This window comes from Manis pentadactyla, chromosome 6, assembly GCF_030020395.1.
Source record: "Manis pentadactyla isolate mManPen7 chromosome 6, mManPen7.hap1, whole genome shotgun sequence".
NCBI lineage: Eukaryota > Metazoa > Chordata > Mammalia > Pholidota > Manidae > Manis > Manis pentadactyla.
In genome coordinates this window covers 80,476,818-80,502,085 of record NC_080024.1, presented here as the reverse complement: position 1 = coordinate 80,502,085, position 25,268 = coordinate 80,476,818, and positions in this window count along the sequence as shown.

The following is a 25,268-nucleotide window of genomic DNA, read 5'->3' as shown; positions in this document are numbered from 1 at the left end:
GAATAAATAGATGAATGAATGAATGAATGAATGAGAGAATGCCGCCGCCGCCAGTTTAAAAGCGACACGTGCATCCCTATGATTACCACAGCACTATTCTCAAAAGCCAAGCTCAGTGTCCACCAGTAGATGAACATTGGAATATTATTCCGTCCTATGAAAACAAATCCTACCATTGGCAGAAACATGGATGGTGTGAGAGTGCATCATACTCAGTGCAGTAAGGCAGGCAGGTGGAGAAACACAAATATCAAATGATTTCACTCGCCTGTGCAGGAGAACCAAGAGACCTCCGAGGAAGAAAAACGGCACCAGAAGAGTGCACTAACAGTTACCAAAGGGAAAGGGATGGAGGTGCACAGGTGGGAACGGAGCAGTAAGTCAGGGGGAGCGGGGGACAATGTGCACATTACCTTTGGCATGCATAAAGTGGAAGGGGGGCATGGGGAGGGACGTACAATGCAGAGAAGACAACAAGGGATTCTACAGCATCTTACTATGCTCATGGACCGTGACTGCAATGAGGTATCTGGGGGCATTTCGTTGCGGGGTCAGTTTAGTCAACCACATGTGACTCACGTCGATGTAGACTAATGATAAATAAATAAATAAATAAATAACAGATATCTAAGTGAGTAATTGACTAACTAAATACATTCACACATCCATACATACAAAAATAACCACTAGAATACAGCAGCCCAGTTTAAAAAAGACCTCTGAACCCGTATGATTATCAAGCACTATCCATAACGGCAAAGGTAAGTGTCTATCAGAGGATGAACAGTGGAATATTATTCTGCCATATGAAGAAACCAATCCTACCATGTGCAACAACATGGAGGGAGGTAGCGGGTATCACGCTCAGCGAAATAAGCCACGCAGAGAAAGACAAGTGTCAACTGATTTCGCTCACCTGGGGACTACCGGAAATAAGAAAGGGAGTGATAGAACAGGACAGTAGCACCCGCAGCGAACCCAAGAATGGACTCACGGTTACCAAAGGGAATGGGACTGAGGAGGACGGGTTAGGAGGGAGGGGAGAGAGGGAAAATGGGGCAGTACGAGTGGCACACAGGCTGCGGCCCGGCGGCGTGCTTAGGTAAGTCCGTATAACATAGCGATGATCAGCAGCACTTCTACGGCATATTCCTGGGCTGTTGGACAGCCACTCTTACGGGCTACGTGGTGGGGACTTGACAGTGGGGGTAGTCTAGGAACCATAATGTTGTTCATGTAACTGTGAAGTAGTGTCAACAAAATTAAAAGGAACACACAGTACCTTGGCTCTGGATTCCATTTACCCTGATGCTGTCAAGTTGGTCAGTGTCCACCTCACCGGAATCACACCTGCTCCTCTCAGCATACACATTATGTCTCTAGGACAGAGGAACCACTGTGACATCGTGGAATCTCCAGGCAACAGTGATGCGCTCACAAACTTCACCCACGGGGAGGGGCACTGCCCAGCCGTGGAGAGCTGCATCATCTTACCAAACATTAGAGTTACTTACCTACATATATATATATATATGTATATGTATAATGATATCACTCATCATTACAGTCTCAGAACAAACAAAAAACTGAAGAACAAAACAGCAGCAGTCTCAGAAAACCCATGAATGGACTAAAAGTTAACAGAGGGAAAGAGACTGAGGTGAATGGGTGGGCATGGAGGGATTAGGGAGGGGGGAAGTAAGGACACATTAGAATAAGAATATATAATGTGGGAGCGGGGGTCACAGGCAGGGCTGCAAAACCCAGAAAAGACAAGTAGGGCTTCTACAGTATCTTACTATGCTCATGGACTGTGACTGCAATGGGGTATCTCGGGGCACGTGCGTGATGGGAGGAGTCTAGTAAACATCATGTTACTCATCTAATTGTGTATTAATGACACAAAGATACACAGATAGATAGGTAGACAGATAAAAGAATGCATGAATGAATGGATGCATGGAAGGATGAATACATACATACATACATACATTCAAACATACATACATAAAGAATGCAGCAGCCCAGTTCAAGAAAGACATCTGCACCCCTAAATGTATGGCAGCACGATTCTCAATAACCAATCTACAATTATATAACAACATTAAGGATACTGGACTGCCCAGATCATCCAGTCGCCCCCGCAGACCCCATTACACTCACTGTTCACCAGCAGAGTAACATGCTACAGAATCACTGCTTGAATTCTCTGAACTATACTGCCTTCCCCATAGAATTCCCCCCCACATTATGTGAGCTCATCGTAATGCCCCCTTAGCAGCCTGCTCCCGTCCTTCACAACCAGCCTCCCTAGTCCCTTAACCTTTGCTACGTTGGTGATGGGGGGAGTGTACTCAACATGATGTTATCCACATAATTGTAGATTGATGACAAATAAATAAAAGAATAAATAGATGAATGAATGAATGAATGAATGAGAGAATGCCGCCGCCGCCAGTTTAAAAGCGACACGTGCATCCCTATGATTACCACAGCACTATTCTCAATAGCCAAGCTCAGTGTCCACCAGTAGATGAACATTGGAATATTATTCCGTCATATGAAAACAAATCCTACCATTGGCAGAAACATGGATGGTGTGAGAGTGCATCATACTCAGTGCAGTAAGGCAGGCAGGTGGAGAAACACAAATATCAAATGATTTCACTCGCCTGTGCAGGAGAACCAAGAGACCTCCGAGGAAGAAAAACGGCACCAGAAGAGTGCACTAACAGTTACCAAAGGGAAAGGGATGGAGGTGCACAGGTGGGAACGGAGCAGTAAGTCAGGGGGAGCGGGGGACAATGTGCACATTACCTTTGGCATGCATAAAGTGGAAGGGGGGCATGGGGAGGGACGTACAATGCAGAGAAGACAACAAGGGATTCTACAGCATCTTACTATGCTCATGGACCGTGACTGCAATGAGGTATCTGGGGGCATTTCGTTGCGGGGTCAGTTTAGTCAACCACATGTGACTCACGTCGATGTAGACTAATGATAAATAAATAAATAAATAAATAACAGATATCTAAGTGAGTAATTGACTAACTAAATACATTCACACATCCATACATACAAAAATAACCACTAGAATACAGCAGCCCAGTTTAAAAAAGACCTCTGAACCCGTATGATTATCAAGCACTATCCATAACGGCAAAGGTAAGTGTCTATCAGAGGATGAACAGTGGAATATTATTCTGCCATATGAAGAAACCAATCCTACCATGTGCAACAACATGGAGGGAGGTAGCGGGTATCACGCTCAGCGAAATAAGCCACGCAGAGAAAGACAAGTGTCAACTGATTTCGCTCACCTGGGGACTACCGGAAATAAGAAAGGGAGTGATAGAACAGGACAGTAGCACCCGCAGCGAACCCAAGAATGGACTCACGGTTACCAAAGGGAATGGGACTGAGGAGGACGGGTTAGGAGGGAGGGGAGAGAGGGAAAATGGGGCAGTACGAGTGGCACACAGGCTGCGGCCCGGCGGCGTGCTTAGGTAAGTCCGTATAACATAGCGATGATCAGCAGCACTTCTACGGCATATACCTGGGCTGTTGGACAGCCACTCTTACGGGCTACGTGGTGGGGACTTGACAGTGGGGGTAGTCTAGGAACCATAATGTTGTTCATGTAACTGTGAAGTAGTGTCAACAAAATTAAAAGGAACACACAGTACCTTGGCTCTGGATTCCATTTACCCTGATGCTGTCAAGTTGGTCAGTGTCCACCTCACCGGAATCACACCTGCTCCTCTCAGCATACACATTATGTCTCTAGGACAGAGGAACCACTGTGACATCGTGGAATCTCCAGGCAACAGTGATGCGCTCACAAACTTCACCCACGGGGAGGGGCACTGCCCAGCCGTGGAGAGCTGCATCATCTTACCAAACATTAGAGTTACTTACCTACATATATATATATATATGTATATGTATAATGATATCACTCATCATTACAGTCTCAGAACAAACAAAAAACTGAAGAACAAAACAGCAGCAGTCTCAGAAAACCCATGAATGGACTAAAAGTTAACAGAGGGAAAGAGACTGAGGTGAATGGGTGGGCATGGAGGGATTAGGGAGGGGGGAAGTAAGGACACATTAGAATAAGAATATATAATGTGGGAGCGGGGGTCACAGGCAGGGCTGCAAAACCCAGAAAAGACAAGTAGGGCTTCTACAGTATCTTACTATGCTCATGGACTGTGACTGCAATGGGGTATCTCGGGGCACGTGCGTGATGGGAGGAGTCTAGTAAACATCATGTTACTCATCTAATTGTGTATTAATGACACAAAGATACACAGATAGATAGGTAGACAGATAAAAGAATGCATGAATGAATGGATGCATGGAAGGATGAATACATACATACATACATACATTCAAACATACATACATAAAGAATGCAGCAGCCCAGTTCAAGAAAGACATCTGCACCCCTAAATGTATGGCAGCACGATTCTCAATAACCAATCTACAATTATATAACAACATTAAGGATACTGGACTGCCCAGATCATCCAGTCGCCCCCGCAGACCCCATTACACTCACTGTTCACCAGCAGAGTAACATGCTACAGAATCACTGCTTGAATTCTCTGAACTATACTGCCTTCCCCATAGAATTCCCCCCCACATTATGTGAGCTCATCGTAATGCCCCCTTAGCAGCCTGCTCCCGTCCTTCACAACCAGCCTCCCTAGTCCATTAAACTTTGCTACGTTGGTGATGGGGGGAGTGTACTCAACATGATGTTATCCACATAATTGTAGACTGATGACAAATAAATAAAAGAATAAATAGATGAATGAATGAATGAATGAGAGAATGCCGCCGCCAGTTTAAAAGCGACACGTGCATCCCTATGATTACCACAGCACTATTCTCAAAAGCCAAGCTCAGTGTCCACCAGTAGATGAACATTGGAATATTATTCCGTCATATGAAAACAAATCCTACCATTGGCAGAAACATGGATGGTGTGAGAGTGCATCATACTCAGTGCAGTAAGGCAGGCAGGTGGAGAAACACAAATATCAAATGATTTCACTCGCCTGTGCAGGAGAACCAAGAGACCTCCGAGGAAGAAAAACGGCACCAGAAGAGTGCACTAACAGTTACCAAAGGGAAAGGGATGGAGGTGCACAGGTGGGAACGGAGCAGTAAGTCAGGGGGAGCGGGGGACAATGTGCACATTACCTTTGGCATGCATAAAGTGGAAGGGGGGCATGGGGAGGGACGTACAATGCAGAGAAGACAACAAGGGATTCTACAGCATCTTACTATGCTCATGGACCGTGACTGCAATGAGGTATCTGGGGGCATTTCGTTGCGGGGTCAGTTTAGTCAACCACATGTGACTCACGTCGATGTAGACTAATGATAAATAAATAAATAAATAAATAACAGATATCTAAGTGAGTAATTGACTAACTAAATACATTCACACATCCATACATACAAAAATAACCACTAGAATACAGCAGCCCAGTTTAAAAAAGACCTCTGAACCCGTATGATTATCAAGCACTATCCATAACGGCAAAGGTAAGTGTCTATCAGAGGATGAACAGTGGAATATTATTCTGCCATATGAAGAAACCAATCCTACCATGTGCAACAACATGGAGGGAGGTAGCGGGTATCACGCTCAGCGAAATAAGCCACGCAGAGAAAGACAAGTGTCAACTGATTTCGCTCACCTGGGGACTACCGGAAATAAGAAAGGGAGTGATAGAACAGGACAGTAGCACCCGCAGCGAACCCAAGAATGGACTCACGGTTACCAAAGGGAATGGGACTGAGGAGGACGGGTTAGGAGGGAGGGGAGAGAGGGAAAATGGGGCAGTACGAGTGGCACACAGGCTGCGGCCCGGCGGCGTGCTTAGGTAAGTCCGTATAACATAGCGATGATCAGCAGCACTTCTACGGCATATTCCTGGGCTGTTGGACAGCCACTCTTACGGGCTACGTGGTGGGGACTTGACAGTGGGGGTAGTCTAGGAACCATAATGTTGTTCATGTAACTGTGAAGTAGTGTCAACAAAATTAAAAGGAACACACAGTACCTTGGCTCTGGATTCCATTTACCCTGATGCTGTCAAGTTGGTCAGTGTCCACCTCACCGGAATCACACCTGCTCCTCTCAGCATACACATTATGTCTCTAGGACAGAGGAACCACTGTGACATCGTGGAATCTCCAGGCAACAGTGATGCGCTCACAAACTTCACCCACGGGGAGGGGCACTGCCCAGCCGTGGAGAGCTGCATCATCTTACCAAACATTAGAGTTACTTACCTACATATATATATATATATGTATATGTATAATGATATCACTCATCATTACAGTCTCAGAACAAACAAAAAACTGAAGAACAAAACAGCAGCAGTCTCAGAAAACCCATGAATGGACTAAAAGTTAACAGAGGGAAAGAGACTGAGGTGAATGGGTGGGCATGGAGGGATTAGGGAGGGGGGAAGTAAGGACACATTAGAATAAGAATATATAATGTGGGAGCGGGGGTCACAGGCAGGGCTGCAAAACCCAGAAAAGACAAGTAGGGCTTCTACAGTATCTTACTATGCTCATGGACTGTGACTGCAATGGGGTATCTCGGGGCACGTGCGTGATGGGAGGAGTCTAGTAAACATCATGTTACTCATCTAATTGTGTATTAATGACACAAAGATACACAGATAGATAGGTAGACAGATAAAAGAATGCATGAATGAATGGATGCATGGAAGGATGAATACATACATACATACATACATTCAAACATACATACATAAAGAATGCAGCAGCCCAGTTCAAGAAAGACATCTGCACCCCTAAATGTATGGCAGCACGATTCTCAATAACCAATCTACAATTATATAACAACATTAAGGATACTGGACTGCCCAGATCATCCAGTCGCCCCCGCAGACCCCATTACACTCACTGTTCACCAGCAGAGTAACATGCTACAGAATCACTGCTTGAATTCTCTGAACTATACTGCCTTCCCCATAGAATTCCCCCCCACATTATGTGAGCTCATCGTAATGCCCCCTTAGCAGCCTGCTCCCGTCCTTCACAACCAGCCTCCCTAGTCCATTAAACTTTGCTACGTTGGTGATGGGGGGAGTGTACTCAACATGATGTTATCCACATAATTGTAGACTGATGACAAATAAATAAAAGAATAAATAGATGAATGAATGAATGAATGAGAGAATGCCGCCGCCAGTTTAAAAGCGACACGTGCATCCCTATGATTACCACAGCACTATTCTCAAAAGCCAAGCTCAGTGTCCACCAGTAGATGAACATTGGAATATTATTCCGTCATATGAAAACAAATCCTACCATTGGCAGAAACATGGATGGTGTGAGAGTGCATCATACTCAGTGCAGTAAGGCAGGAAGGTGGAGAAACACAAATATCAAATGATTTCACTCGCCTGTGCAGGAGAACCAAGAGACCTCCGAAGAAGAAAAACGGCACCAGAAGAGTGCACTAACAGTTACCAAAGGGAAAGGGATGGAGGTGCACAGGTGGGAACGGAGCAGTAAGTCAGGGGGAGCGGGGGACAATGTGCACATTACCTTTGGCATGCATAAAGTGGAAGGGGGGCATGGGGAGGGACTTACAACACAGAGAAGACAACAAGGGATTCTACAGCATCATACTATGCTCATGGACCGTAACTGCAATGAGGTATCTGGGGGCATTTCGTTGCGGGGGGCAGTTTAGTCAACCACATGTGACTCACGTCGATGTAGACTAATGATAAATAAATAAATAAATAACAGATATCTAAGTGAGTAAGTGACTAACTAAATACATTCACACATCCATACATACAAAAATAACCACTAGAATACAGCAGCCCAGTTTAAAAAAGACCTCTGAACCCGTATGATTATCAAGCACTATCCATAACTGCAAAGGTAAGTGTCTATCAGAGGATGAACAGTGGAATATTATTCTGCCATATGAAGAAACCAATCCTACCATGTGCAACAACATGGAGCGAGGTAGCGGGTATCATGCTCAGCGAAATAAGCCACGAAGAGAAAGACAAGTATCAACTTATTTCGCTCACCTGGGGACGACCGGAAATAAGAAAGGGAGTGATAGAACAGGACAGTAGCACCCGCAGCGAACCCAAGAATGGACTCACGGTTACCAAAGGGAATGGGACTGAGGAGGACGGGTTAGGAGGGAGGGGAGAGAGGGAAAATGGGGCAGTACGAGTGGCACACAGGCTGCGGCCCGGCGGCGTGCTTAGGTAAGTCCGTATAACATAGCGATGATCAGCAGCACTTCTACGGCATATTCCTGGGCTGTAGGACAGCCACTCTTACGGGCTACGTGGTGGGGACTTGACAGTGGGGGTAGTCTAGGAACCATAATGTTGTTCATGTAACTGTGAAGTAGTGTCAACAAAATTAAAAGGAACACACAGTACCTTGGCTCTGGATTCCATTTACCCTGATGCTGTCAAGTTGGTCAGTGTCCACCTCACCGGAATCACACCTGCTCCTCTCAGCATACACATTATGTCTCTAGGACAGAGGCACCACTGTGACATCGTGGAATCTCCATGCAACAGTGCTGCGCTTACAAACTTCACCCACGGGGAGGGGCACTGCCCAGCCGTGGAGAGCTGCATCATCTTACCAAACATTAGAGTTACTTACCTACATATATATATATAAATATATATATATATATATGTATAATGATATCACTCATCATTACAGTCTCAGAACAAACAAAAAACTGAAGAACAAAACAGCAGCAGTCTCAGAAAACCCATGAATGGACTAAAAGTTAACAGAGGGAAAGAGACTGAGGTGAATGGGTGGGCATGGAGGGATTAGGGAGGGGGGAAGTAAGGACACATTAGAATAAGAATATATAATGTGGGAGCGGGGGTCACAGGCAGGGCTGCAAAACCCAGAAAAGACAAGTAGGGCTTCAACAGTATCTTACTATGCTCATGGACTGTGACTGCAATGGGGTATCTCAGGGCACGTGCGTGATGGGAGGAGTCTAGTAAACATCATGTTACTCATCTAATTGTGTATTAATGACACAAAGATACACAGATAGATAGGTAGACAGATAAAAGAATGCATGAATGAATGGATGCATGGAAGGATGAATACATACATACATACATACATTCAAACATACATACATAAAGAATGCAGCAGCCCAGTTCAAGAAAGACATCTGCACCCCTAAATGTATGGCAGCACGATTCTCAATAACCAATCTACAATTATATAAGGAACATTAAGGATACTGGACTGCCCAGATCATCCAGTCGCCCCCGCAGACCCCATTACACTCACTGTTCACCAGCAGAGTAACATGCTACAGAATCACTGCTTGAATTCTCTGAACTATACTGCCTTCCCCATAGAATTCCCCCCCACATTATGTGAGCTCATCGTAATGCCCCCTTAGCAGCCTGCTCCCGTCCTTCACAACCAGCCTCCCTAGTCCCTTAACCTTTGCTACGTTGGTGATGGGGGGAGTGTACTCAACATGATGTTATCCACATAATTGTAGATTGATGACAAATAAATAAAAGAATAAATAGATGAATGAATGAATGAATGAATGAGAGAATGCCGCCGCCGCCAGTTTAAAAGCGACACGTGCATCCCTATGATTACCACAGCACTATTCTCAAAAGCCAAGCTCAGTGTCCACCAGTAGATGAACATTGGAATATTATTCCGTCATATGAAAACAAATCCTACCATTGGCAGAAACATGGATGGTGTGAGAGTGCATCATACTCAGTGCAGTAAGGCAGGCAGGTGGAGAAACACAAATATCAAATGATTTCACTCGCCTGTGCAGGAGAACCAAGAGACCTCCGAGGAAGAAAAACGGCACCAGAAGAGTGCACTAACAGTTACCAAAGGGAAAGGGATGGAGGTGCACAGGTGGGAACGGAGCAGTAAGTCAGGGGGAGCGGGGGACAATGTGCACATTACCTTTGGCATGCATAAAGTGGAAGGGGGGCATGGGGAGGGACGTACAATGCAGAGAAGACAACAAGGGATTCTACAGCATCTTACTATGCTCATGGACCGTGACTGCAATGAGGTATCTGGGGGCATTTCGTTGCGGGGGGCAGTTTAGTCAACCACATGTGACTCACGTCGATGTAGACTAATGATAAATAAATAAATAAATAACAGATATCTAAGTGAGTAATTGACTAACTAAATACATTCACACATCCATACATACAAAAATAACCACTAGAATACAGCAGCCCAGTTTAAAAAAGACCTCTGAACCCGTATGATTATCAAGCACTATCCATAACGGCAAAGGTAAGTGTCTATCAGAGGATGAACAGTGGAATATTATTCTGCCATATGAAGAAACCAATCCTACCATGTGCAACAACATGGAGGGAGGTAGCGGGTATCACGCTCAGCGAAATAAGCCACGCAGAGAAAGACAAGTGTCAACTGATTTCGCTCACCTGGGGACTACCGGAAATAAGAAAGGGAGTGATAGAACAGGACAGTAGCACCCGCAGCGAACCCAAGAATGGACTCACGGTTACCAAAGGGAATGGGACTGAGGAGGACGGGTTAGGAGGGAGGGGAGAGAGGGAAAATGGGGCAGTACGAGTGGCACACAGGCTGCAGCCCGGCGGCGTGCTTAGGTAAGTCCGTATAACATAGCGATGATCAGCAGCACTTCTACGGCATATTCCTGGGCTGTTGGACAGCCACTCTTACGGGCTACGTGGTGGGGACTTGACAGTGGGGGTAGTCTAGGAACCATAATGTTGTTCATGTAACTGTGAAGTAGTGTCAACAAAATTAAAAGGAACACACAGTACCTTGGCTCTGGATTCCATTTACCCTGATGCTGTCAAGTTGGTCAGTGTCCACCTCACCGGAATCACACCTGCTCCTCTCAGCATACACATTATGTCTCTAGGACAGAGGAACCACTGTGACATCGTGGAATCTCCAGGCAACAGTGATGCGCTCACAAACTTCACCCACGGGGAGGGGCACTGCCCAGCCGTGGAGAGCTGCATCATCTTACCAAACATTAGAGTTACTTACCTACATATATATATATATATGTATATGTATAATGATATCACTCATCATTACAGTCTCAGAACAAACAAAAAACTGAAGAACAAAACAGCAGCAGTCTCAGAAAACCCATGAATGGACTAAAAGTTAACAGAGGGAAAGAGACTGAGGTGAATGGGTGGGCATGGAGGGATTAGGGAGGGGGGAAGTAAGGACACATTAGAATAAGAATATATAATGTGGGAGCGGGGGTCACAGGCAGGGCTGCAAAACCCAGAAAAGACAAGTAGGGCTTCTACAGTATCTTACTATGCTCATGGACTGTGACTGCAATGGGGTATCTCGGGGCACGTGCGTGATGGGAGGAGTCTAGTAAACATCATGTTACTCATCTAATTGTGTATTAATGACACAAAGATACACAGATAGATAGGTAGACAGATAAAAGAATGCATGAATGAATGGATGCATGGAAGGATGAATACATACATACATACATACATTCAAACATACATACATAAAGAATGCAGCAGCCCAGTTCAAGAAAGACATCTGCACCCCTAAATGTATGGCAGCACGATTCTCAATAACCAATCTACAATTATATAACAACATTAAGGATACTGGACTGCCCAGATCATCCAGTCGCCCCCGCAGACCCCATTACACTCACTGTTCACCAGCAGAGTAACATGCTACAGAATCACTGCTTGAATTCTCTGAACTATACTGCCTTCCCCATAGAATTCCCCCCCACATTATGTGAGCTCATCGTAATGCCCCCTTAGCAGCCTGCTCCCGTCCTTCACAACCAGCCTCCCTAGTCCATTAAACTTTGCTACGTTGGTGATGGGGGGAGTGTACTCAACATGATGTTATCCACATAATTGTAGACTGATGACAAATAAATAAAAGAATAAATAGATGAATGAATGAATGAATGAGAGAATGCCGCCGCCAGTTTAAAAGCGACACGTGCATCCCTATGATTACCACAGCACTATTCTCAAAAGCCAAGCTCAGTGTCCACCAGTAGATGAACATTGGAATATTATTCCGTCATATGAAAACAAATCCTACCATTGGCAGAAACATGGATGGTGTGAGAGTGCATCATACTCAGTGCAGTAAGGCAGGCAGGTGGAGAAACACAAATATCAAATGATTTCACTCGCCTGTGCAGGAGAACCAAGAGACCTCCGAGGAAGAAAAACGGCACCAGAAGAGTGCACTAACAGTTACCAAAGGGAAAGGGATGGAGGTGCACAGGTGGGAACGGAGCAGTAAGTCAGGGGGAGCGGGGGACAATGTGCACATTACCTTTGGCATGCATAAAGTGGAAGGGGGGCATGGGGAGGGACGTACAATGCAGAGAAGACAACAAGGGATTCTACAGCATCTTACTATGCTCATGGACCGTGACTGCAATGAGGTATCTGGGGGCATTTCGTTGCGGGGTCAGTTTAGTCAACCACATGTGACTCACGTCGATGTAGACTAATGATAAATAAATAAATAAATAAATAACAGATATCTAAGTGAGTAATTGACTAACTAAATACATTCACACATCCATACATACAAAAATAACCACTAGAATACAGCAGCCCAGTTTAAAAAAGACCTCTGAACCCGTATGATTATCAAGCACTATCCATAACGGCAAAGGTAAGTGTCTATCAGAGGATGAACAGTGGAATATTATTCTGCCATATGAAGAAACCAATCCTACCATGTGCAACAACATGGAGGGAGGTAGCGGGTATCACGCTCAGCGAAATAAGCCACGCAGAGAAAGACAAGTGTCAACTGATTTCGCTCACCTGGGGACTACCGGAAATAAGAAAGGGAGTGATAGAACAGGACAGTAGCACCCGCAGCGAACCCAAGAATGGACTCACGGTTACCAAAGGGAATGGGACTGAGGAGGACGGGTTAGGAGGGAGGGGAGAGAGGGAAAATGGGGCAGTACGAGTGGCACACAGGCTGCGGCCCGGCGGCGTGCTTAGGTAAGTCCGTATAACATAGCGATGATCAGCAGCACTTCTACGGCATATTCCTGGGCTGTTGGACAGCCACTCTTACGGGCTACGTGGTGGGGACTTGACAGTGGGGGTAGTCTAGGAACCATAATGTTGTTCATGTAACTGTGAAGTAGTGTCAACAAAATTAAAAGGAACACACAGTACCTTGGCTCTGGATTCCATTTACCCTGATGCTGTCAAGTTGGTCAGTGTCCACCTCACCGGAATCACACCTGCTCCTCTCAGCATACACATTATGTCTCTAGGACAGAGGAACCACTGTGACATCGTGGAATCTCCAGGCAACAGTGATGCGCTCACAAACTTCACCCACGGGGAGGGGCACTGCCCAGCCGTGGAGAGCTGCATCATCTTACCAAACATTAGAGTTACTTACCTACATATATATATATATATGTATATGTATAATGATATCACTCATCATTACAGTCTCAGAACAAACAAAAAACTGAAGAACAAAACAGCAGCAGTCTCAGAAAACCCATGAATGGACTAAAAGTTAACAGAGGGAAAGAGACTGAGGTGAATGGGTGGGCATGGAGGGATTAGGGAGGGGGGAAGTAAGGACACATTAGAATAAGAATATATAATGTGGGAGCGGGGGTCACAGGCAGGGCTGCAAAACCCAGAAAAGACAAGTAGGGCTTCTACAGTATCTTACTATGCTCATGGACTGTGACTGCAATGGGGTATCTCGGGGCACGTGCGTGATGGGAGGAGTCTAGTAAACATCATGTTACTCATCTAATTGTGTATTAATGACACAAAGATACACAGATAGATAGGTAGACAGATAAAAGAATGCATGAATGAATGGATGCATGGAAGGATGAATACATACATACATACATACATTCAAACATACATACATAAAGAATGCAGCAGCCCAGTTCAAGAAAGACATCTGCACCCCTAAATGTATGGCAGCACGATTCTCAATAACCAATCTACAATTATATAACAACATTAAGGATACTGGACTGCCCAGATCATCCAGTCGCCCCCGCAGACCCCATTACACTCACTGTTCACCAGCAGAGTAACATGCTACAGAATCACTGCTTGAATTCTCTGAACTATACTGCCTTCCCCATAGAATTCCCCCCCACATTATGTGAGCTCATCGTAATGCCCCCTTAGCAGCCTGCTCCCGTCCTTCACAACCAGCCTCCCTAGTCCATTAAACTTTGCTACGTTGGTGATGGGGGGAGTGTACTCAACATGATGTTATCCACATAATTGTAGACTGATGACAAATAAATAAAAGAATAAATAGATGAATGAATGAATGAATGAGAGAATGCCGCCGCCAGTTTAAAAGCGACACGTGCATCCCTATGATTACCACAGCACTATTCTCAAAAGCCAAGCTCAGTGTCCACCAGTAGATGAACATTGGAATATTATTCCGTCATATGAAAACAAATCCTACCATTGGCAGAAACATGGATGGTGTGAGAGTGCATCATACTCAGTGCAGTAAGGCAGGCAGGTGGAGAAACACAAATATCAAATGATTTCACTCGCCTGTGCAGGAGAACCAAGAGACCTCCGAGGAAGAAAAACGGCACCAGAAGAGTGCACTAACAGTTACCAAAGGGAAAGGGATGGAGGTGCACAGGTGGGAACGGAGCAGTAAGTCAGGGGGAGCGGGGGACAATGTGCACATTACCTTTGGCATGCATAAAGTGGAAGGGGGGCATGGGGAGGGACGTACAATGCAGAGAAGACAACAAGGGATTCTACAGCATCTTACTATGCTCATGGACCGTGACTGCAATGAGGTATCTGGGGGCATTTCGTTGCGGGGTCAGTTTAGTCAACCACATGTGACTCACGTCGATGTAGACTAATGATAAATAAATAAATAAATAAATAACAGATATCTAAGTGAGTAATTGACTAACTAAATACATTCACACATCCATACATACAAAAATAACCACTAGAATACAGCAGCCCAGTTTAAAAAAGACCTCTGAAACCGTATGATTATCAAGCACTATCCATAACGGCAAAGGTAAGTGTCTATCAGAGGATGAACAGTGGAATATTATTCTGCCATATGAAGAAACCAATCCTACCATGTGCAACAACATGGAGGGAGGTAGCGGGTATCACGCTCAGCGAAATAAGCCACGCAGAGAAAGACAAGTGTCAACTGATTTCGCTCACCTGGGGACTACCGGAAATAAGAAAGGGAGTGATAGAACAGGACAGTAGCACCCGCAGCGAACCCAAGAATGGACTCACGGTTACCAAAGGGAATGGGACTGAGGAGGACGGGTTAGGAGGGAGGGGAGAGAGGGAAAATGGGGCAGTACGAGTGGCACACAGGCTGCGGCCCGGCGGCGTGCTTAGGTAAGTCCGTATAACATAGCGATGATCAGCAGCACTTCTACGGCATATTCCTGGGCTGTTGGACAGCCACTCTTACGGGCTACGTGGTGGGGACTTGACAGTGGGGGTAGTCTAGGAACCATAATGTTGTTCATGTAACTGTGAAGTAGTGTCAACAAAATTAAAAGGAACACACAGTACCTTGGCTCTGGATTCCATTTACCCTGATGCTGTCAAGTTGGTCAGTGTCCACCTCACCGGAATCACACCTGCTCCTCTCAGCATACACATTATGTCTCTAGGACAGAGGAACCACTGTGACATCGTGGAATCTCCAGGCAACAGTGATGCGCTCACAAACTTCACCCACGGGGAGGGGCACTGCCCAGCCGTGGAGAGCTGCATCATCTTACCAAACATTAGAGTTACTTACCTACATATATATATATATATGTATATGTATAATGATATCACTCATCTTTACAGTCTCAGAACAAACAAAAAACTGAAGAACAAAACAGCAGCAGTCTCAGAAAACCCATGAATGGACTAAAAGTTAACAGAGGGAAAGAGACTGAGGTGAATGGGTGGGCATGGAGGGATTAGGGAGGGGGGAAGTAAGGACACATTAGAATAAGAATATATAATGTGGGAGCGGGGGTCACAGGCAGGGCTGCAAAACCCAGAAAAGACAAGTAGGGCTTCAACAGTATCTTACTATGCTCATGGACTGTGACTGCAATGGGGTATCTCGGGGCACGTGCGTGATGGGAGGAGTCTAGTAAACATCATGTTACTCATCTAATTGTGTATTAATGACACAAAGATACACAGATAGGTAGACAGATAAAAGAATGCATGAATGAATGGATGCATGGAAGGATGAATACATACATACATACATACATTCAAACATACATACATAAAGAATGCAGCAGCCCAGTTCAAGAAAGACATCTGCACCCCTAAATGTATGGCAGCACGATTCTCAATAACCAATCTACAATTATATAACAACATTAAGGATACTGGACTGCCCAGATCATCCAGTCGCCCCCGCAGACCCCATTACACTCACTGTTCACCAGCAGAGTAACATGCTACAGAATCACTGCTTGAATTCTCTGAACTATACTGCCTTCCCCATAGAATTCCCCCCCACATTATGTGAGCTCATCGTAATGCCCCCTTAGCAGCCTGCTCCCGTCCTTCACAACCAGCCTCCCTAGTCCATTAAACTTTGCTACGTTGGTGATGGGGGGAGTGTACTCAACATGATGTTATCCACATAATTGTAGACTGATGACAAATAAATAAAAGAATAAATAGATGAATGAATGAATGAATGAGAGAATGCCGCCGCCAGTTTAAAAGCGACACGTGCATCCCTATGATTACCACAGCACTATTCTCAAAAGCCAAGCTCAGTGTCCACCAGTAGATGAACATTGGAATATTATTCCGTCATATGAAAACAAATCCTACCATTGGCAGAAACATGGATGGTGTGAGAGTGCATCATACTCAGTGCAGTAAGGCAGGCAGGTGGAGAAACACAAATATCAAATGATTTCACTCGCCTGTGCAGGAGAACCAAGAGACCTCCGAGGAAGAAAAACGGCACCAGAAGAGTGCACTAACAGTTACCAAAGGGAAAGGGATGGAGGTGCACAGGTGGGAACGGAGCAGTAAGTCAGGGGGAGCGGGGGACAATGTGCACATTACCTTTGGCATGCATAAAGTGGAAGGGGGGCATGGGGAGGGACGTACAATGCAGAGAAGACAACAAGGGATTCTACAGCATCTTACTATGCTCATGGACCGTGACTGCAATGAGGTATCTGGGGGCATTTCGTTGCGGGGTCAGTTTAGTCAACCACATGTGACTCACGTCGATGTAGACTAATGATAAATAAATAAATAAATAAATAACAGATATCTAAGTGAGTAATTGACTAACTAAATACATTCACACATCCATACATACAAAAATAACCACTAGAATACAGCAGCCCAGTTTAAAAAAGACCTCTGAACCCGTATGATTATCAAGCACTATCCATAACGGCAAAGGTAAGTGTCTATCAGAGGATGAACAGTGGAATATTATTCTGCCATATGAAGAAACCAATCCTACCATGTGCAACAACATGGAGGGAGGTAGCGGGTATCACGCTCAGCGAAATAAGCCACGCAGAGAAAGACAAGTGTCAACTGATTTCGCTCACCTGGGGACTACCGGAAATAAGAAAGGGAGTGATAGAACAGGACAGTAGCACCCGCAGCGAACCCAAGAATGGACTCACGGTTACCAAAGGGAATGGGACTGAGGAGGACGGGTTAGGAGGGAGGGGAGAGAGGGAAAATGGGGCAGTACGAGTGGCACACAGGCTGCGGCCCGGCGGCGTGCTGAGGTAAGTCCGTATAACATAGCGATGATCAGCAGCACTTCTACGGCATATTCCTGGGCTGTTGGACAGCCACTCTTACGGGCTACGTGGTGGGGACTTGACAGTGGGGGTAGTCTAGGAACCATAATGTTGTTCATGTAACTGTGAAGTAGTGTCAACAAAATTAAAAGGAACACACAGTACCTTGGCTCTGGATTCCATTTACCCTGATGCTGTCAAGTTGGTCAGTGTCCACCTCACCGGAATCACACCTGCTCCTCTCAGCATACACATTATGTCTCTAGGACAGAGGAACCACTGTGACATCGTGGAATCTCCAGGCAACAGTGATGCGCTCACAAACTTCACCCACGGGGAGGGGCACTGCCCAGCCGTGGAGAGCTGCATCATCTTACCAAACATTAGAGTTACTTACCTACATATATATATATATATGTATATGTATAATGATATCACTCATCATTACAGTCTCAGAACAAACAAAAAACTGAAGAACAAAACAGCAGCAGTCTCAGAAAACCCATGAATGGACTAAAAGTTAACAGAGGGAAAGAGACTGAGGTGAATGGGTGGGCATGGAGGGATTAGGGAGGGGGGAAGTAAGGACACATTAGAATAAGAATATATAATGTGGGAGCGGGGGTCACAGGCAGGGCTGCAAAACCCAGAAAAGACAAGTAGGGCTTCTACAGTATCTTACTATGCTCATGGACTGTGACTGCAATGGGGTATCTCGGGGCACGTGCGTGATGGGAGGAGTCTAGTAAACATCATGTTACTCATCTAATTGTGTATTAATGACACAAAGATACACAGATAGATAGGTAGACAGATAAAAGAATGCATGAATGAATGGATGCATGGAAGGATGAATACATACATACATACATACATTCAAACATACATACATAAAGAATGCAGCAGCCCAGTTCAAGAAAGACATCTGCACCCCTAAATGTATGGCAGCACGATTCTCAATAACCAATCTACAATTATATAACAACATTAAGGATACTGGACTGCCCAGATCATCCAGTCGCCCCCGCAGACCCCATTACACTCACTGTTCACCAGCAGAGTAACATGCTACAGAATCACTGCTTGAATTCTCTGAACTATACTGCCTTCCCCATAGAATTCCCCCCCACATTATGTGAGCTCATCGTAATGCCCCCTTAGCAGCCTGCTCCCGTCCTTCACAACCAGCCTCCCTAGTCCATTAAACTTTGCTACGTTGGTGATGGGGGGAGTGTACTCAACATGATGTTATCCACATAATTGTAGACTGATGACAAATAAATAAAAGAATAAATAGATGAATGAATGAATGAATGAGAGAATGCCGCCGCCAGTTTAAAAGCGACACGTGCATCCCTATGATTACCACAGCACTATTCTCAAAAGCCAAGCTCAGTGTCCACCAGTAGATGAACATTGGAATATTATTCCGTCATATGAAAACAAATCCTACCATTGGCAGAAACATGGATGGTGTGAGAGTGCATCATACTCAGTGCAATAAGGCAGGAAGGTGGAGAAACACAAATATCAAATGATTTCACTCGCCTGTGCAGGAGAACCAAGAGACCTCCGAAGAAGAAAAACGGCACCAGAAGAGTGCACTAACAGTTACCAAAGGGAAAGGGATGGAGGTGCACAGGTGGGAACGGAGCAGTAAGTCAGGGGGAGCGGGGGACAATGTGCACATTACCTTTGGCATGCATAAAGTGGAAGGGGGGCATGGGGAGGGACTTACAACACAGAGAAGACAACAAGGGATTCTACAGCATCATACTATGCTCATGGACCGTAACTGCAATGAGGTATCTGGGGGCATTTCGTTGCGGGGGGCAGTTTAGTCAACCACATGTGACTCACGTCGATGTAGACTAATGATAAATAAATAAATAAATAACAGATATCTAAGTGAGTAAGTGACTAACTAAATACATTCACACATCCATACATACAAAAATAACCACTAGAATACAGCAGCCCAGTTTAAAAAAGACCTCTGAACCCGTATGATTATCAAGCACTATCCATAACTGCAAAGGTAAGTGTCTATCAGAGGATGAACAGTGGAATATTATTCTGCCATATGAAGAAACCAATCCTACCATGTGCAACAACATGGAGCGAGGTAGCGGGTATCATGCTCAGCGAAATAAGCCACGAAGAGAAAGACAAGTATCAACTTATTTCGCTCACCTGGGGACGACCGGAAATAAGAAAGGGAGTGATAGAACAGGACAGTAGCACCCGCAGCGAACCCAAGAATGGACTCACGGTTACCAAAGGGAATGGGACTGAGGAGGACGGGTTAGGAGGGAGGGGAGAGAGGGAAAATGGGGCAGTACGAGTGGCACACAGGCTGCGGCCCGGCGGCGTGCTTAGGTAAGTCCGTATAACATAGCGATGATCAGCAGCACTTCTACGGCATATTCCTGGGCTGTAGGACAGCCACTCTTACGGGCTACGTGGTGGGGACTTGACAGTGGGGGTAGTCTAGGAACCATAATGTTGTTCATGTAACTGTGAAGTAGTGTCAACAAAATTAAAAGGAACACACAGTACCTTGGCTCTGGATTCCATTTACCCTGATGCTGTCAAGTTGGTCAGTGTCCACCTCACCGGAATCACACCTGCTCCTCTCAGCATACACATTATGTCTCTAGGACAGAGGCACCACTGTGACATCGTGGAATCTCCATGCAACAGTGCTGCGCTTACAAACTTCACCCACGGGGAGGGGCACTGCCCAGCCGTGGAGAGCTGCATCATCTTACCAAACATTAGAGTTACTTACCTACATATATATATATAAATATATATATATATATATGTATAATGATATCACTCATCATTACAGTCTCAGAACAAACAAAAAACTGAAGAACAAAACAGCAGCAGTCTCAGAAAACCCATGAATGGACTAAAAGTTAACAGAGGGAAAGAGACTGAGGTGAATGGGTGGGCATGGAGGGATTAGGGAGGGGGGAAGTAAGGACACATTAGAATAAGAATATATAATGTGGGAGCGGGGGTCACAGGCAGGGCTGCAAAACCCAGAAAAGACAAGTAGGGCTTCAACAGTATCTTACTATGCTCATGGACTGTGACTGCAATGGGGTATCTCGGGGCACGTGCGTGATGGGAGGAGTCTAGTAAACATCATGTTACTCATCTAATTGTGTATTAATGACACAAAGATACACAGATAGATAGGTAGACAGATAAAAGAATGCATGAATGAATGGATGCATGGAAGGATGAATACATACATACATACATACATTCAAACATACATACATAAAGAATGCAGCAGCCCAGTTCAAGAAAGACATCTGCACCCCTAAATGTATGGCAGCACGATTCTCAATAACCAATCTACAATTATATAAGGAACATTAAGGATACTGGACTGCCCAGATCATCCAGTCGCCCCCGCAGACCCCATTACACTCACTGTTCACCAGCAGAGTAACATGCTACAGAATCACTGCTTGAATTCTCTGAACTATACTGCCTTCCCCATAGAATTCCCCCCCACATTATGTGAGCTCATCGTAATGCCCCCTTAGCAGCCTGCTCCCGTCCTTCACAACCAGCCTCCCTAGTCCCTTAACCTTTGCTACGTTGGTGATGGGGGGAGTGTACTCAACATGATGTTATCCACATAATTGTAGATTGATGACAAATAAATAAAAGAATAAATAGATGAATGAATGAATGAATGAATGAGAGAATGCCGCCGCCGCCAGTTTAAAAGCGACACGTGCATCCCTATGATTACCACAGCACTATTCTCAATAGCCAAGCTCAGTGTCCACCAGTAGATGAACATTGGAATATTATTCCGTCATATGAAAACAAATCCTACCATTGGCAGAAACATGGATGGTGTGAGAGTGCATCATACTCAGTGCAGTAAGGCAGGCAGGTGGAGAAACACAAATATCAAATGATTTCACTCGCCTGTGCAGGAGAACCAAGAGACCTCCGAGGAAGAAAAACGGCACCAGAAGAGTGCACTAACAGTTACCAAAGGGAAAGGGATGGAGGTGCACAGGTGGGAACGGAGCAGTAAGTCAGGGGGAGCGGGGGACAATGTGCACATTACCTTTGGCATGCATAAAGTGGAAGGGGGGCATGGGGAGGGACGTACAATGCAGAGAAGACAACAAGGGATTCTACAGCATCTTACTATGCTCATGGACCGTGACTGCAATGAGGTATCTGGGGGCATTTCGTTGCGGGGGGCAGTTTAGTCAACCACATGTGACTCACGTCGATGTAGACTAATGATAAATAAATAAATAAATAACAGATATCTAAGTGAGTAATTGACTAACTAAATACATTCACACATCCATACATACAAAAATAACCACTAGAATACAGCAGCCCAGTTTAAAAAAGACCTCTGAACCCGTATGATTATCAAGCACTATCCATAACGGCAAAGGTAAGTGTCTATCAGAGGATGAACAGTGGAATATTATTCTGCCATATGAAGAAACCAATCCTACCATGTGCAACAACATGGAGGGAGGTAGCGGGTATCACGCTCAGCGAAATAAGCCACGCAGAGAAAGACAAGTGTCAACTGATTTCGCTCACCTGGGGACTACCGGAAATAAGAAAGGGAGTGATAGAACAGGACAGTAGCACCCGCAGCGAACCCAAGAATGGACTCACGGTTACCAAAGGGAATGGGACTGAGGAGGACGGGTTAGGAGGGAGGGGAGAGAGGGAAAATGGGGCAGTACGAGTGGCACACAGGCTGCAGCCCGGCGGCGTGCTTAGGTAAGTCCGTATAACATAGCGATGATCAGCAGCACTTCTACGGCATATTCCTGGGCTGTTGGACAGCCACTCTTACGGGCTACGTGGTGGGGACTTGACAGTGGGGGTAGTCTAGGAACCATAATGTTGTTCATGTAACTGTGAAGTAGTGTCAACAAAATTAAAAGGAACACACAGTACCTTGGCTCTGGATTCCATTTACCCTGATGCTGTCAAGTTGGTCAGTGTCCACCTCACCGGAATCACACCTGCTCCTCTCAGCATACACATTATGTCTCTAGGACAGAGGAACCACTGTGACATCGTGGAATCTCCAGGCAACAGTGATGCGCTCACAAACTTCACCCACGGGGAGGGGCACTGCCCAGCCGTGGAGAGCTGCATCATCTTACCAAACATTAGAGTTACTTACCTACATATATATATATATATGTATATGTATAATGATATCACTCATCATTACAGTCTCAGAACAAACAAAAAACTGAAGAACAAAACAGCAGCAGTCTCAGAAAACCCATGAATGGACTAAAAGTTAACAGAGGGAAAGAGACTGAGGTGAATGGGTGGGCATGGAGGGATTAGGGAGGGGGGAAGTAAGGACACATTAGAATAAGAATATATAATGTGGGAGCGGGGGTCACAGGCAGGGCTGCAAAACCCAGAAAAGACAAGTAGGGCTTCTACAGTATCTTACTATGCTCATGGACTGTGACTGCAATGGGGTATCTCGGGGCACGTGCGTGATGGGAGGAGTCTAGTAAACATCATGTTACTCATCTAATTGTGTATTAATGACACAAAGATACACAGATAGATAGGTAGACAGATAAAAGAATGCATGAATGAATGGATGCATGGAAGGATGAATACATACATACATACATACATTCAAACATACATACATAAAGAATGCAGCAGCCCAGTTCAAGAAAGACATCTGCACCCCTAAATGTATGGCAGCACGATTCTCAATAACCAATCTACAATTATATAACAACATTAAGGATACTGGACTGCCCAGATCATCCAGTCGCCCCCGCAGACCCCATTACACTCACTGTTCACCAGCAGAGTAACATGCTACAGAATCACTGCTTGAATTCTCTGAACTATACTGCCTTCCCCATAGAATTCCCCCCCACATTATGTGAGCTCATCGTAATGCCCCCTTAGCAGCCTGCTCCCGTCCTTCACAACCAGCCTCCCTAGTCCATTAAACTTTGCTACGTTGGTGATGGGGGGAGTGTACTCAACATGATGTTATCCACATAATTGTAGACTGATGACAAATAAATAAAAGAATAAATAGATGAATGAATGAATGAATGAGAGAATGCCGCCGCCAGTTTAAAAGCGACACGTGCATCCCTATGATTACCACAGCACTATTCTCAAAAGCCAAGCTCAGTGTCCACCAGTAGATGAACATTGGAATATTATTCCGTCATATGAAAACAAATCCTACCATTGGCAGAAACATGGATGGTGTGAGAGTGCATCATACTCAGTGCAGTAAGGCAGGCAGGTGGAGAAACACAAATATCAAATGATTTCACTCGCCTGTGCAGGAGAACCAAGAGACCTCCGAGGAAGAAAAACGGCACCAGAAGAGTGCACTAACAGTTACCAAAGGGAAAGGGATGGAGGTGCACAGGTGGGAACGGAGCAGTAAGTCAGGGGGAGCGGGGGACAATGTGCACATTACCTTTGGCATGCATAAAGTGGAAGGGGGGCATGGGGAGGGACGTACAATGCAGAGAAGACAACAAGGGATTCTACAGCATCTTACTATGCTCATGGACCGTGACTGCAATGAGGTATCTGGGGGCATTTCGTTGCGGGGTCAGTTTAGTCAACCACATGTGACTCACGTCGATGTAGACTAATGATAAATAAATAAATAAATAAATAACAGATATCTAAGTGAGTAATTGACTAACTAAATACATTCACACATCCATACATACAAAAATAACCACTAGAATACAGCAGCCCAGTTTAAAAAAGACCTCTGAACCCGTATGATTATCAAGCACTATCCATAACGGCAAAGGTAAGTGTCTATCAGAGGATGAACAGTGGAATATTATTCTGCCATATGAAGAAACCAATCCTACCATGTGCAACAACATGGAGGGAGGTAGCGGGTATCACGCTCAGCGAAATAAGCCACGCAGAGAAAGACAAGTGTCAACTGATTTCGCTCACCTGGGGACTACCGGAAATAAGAAAGGGAGTGATAGAACAGGACAGTAGCACCCGCAGCGAACCCAAGAATGGACTCACGGTTACCAAAGGGAATGGGACTGAGGAGGACGGGTTAGGAGGGAGGGGAGAGAGGGAAAATGGGGCAGTACGAGTGGCACACAGGCTGCGGCCCGGCGGCGTGCTTAGGTAAGTCCGTATAACATAGCGATGATCAGCAGCACTTCTACGGCATATTCCTGGGCTGTTGGACAGCCACTCTTACGGGCTACGTGGTGGGGACTTGACAGTGGGGGTAGTCTAGGAACCATAATGTTGTTCATGTAACTGTGAAGTAGTGTCAACAAAATTAAAAGGA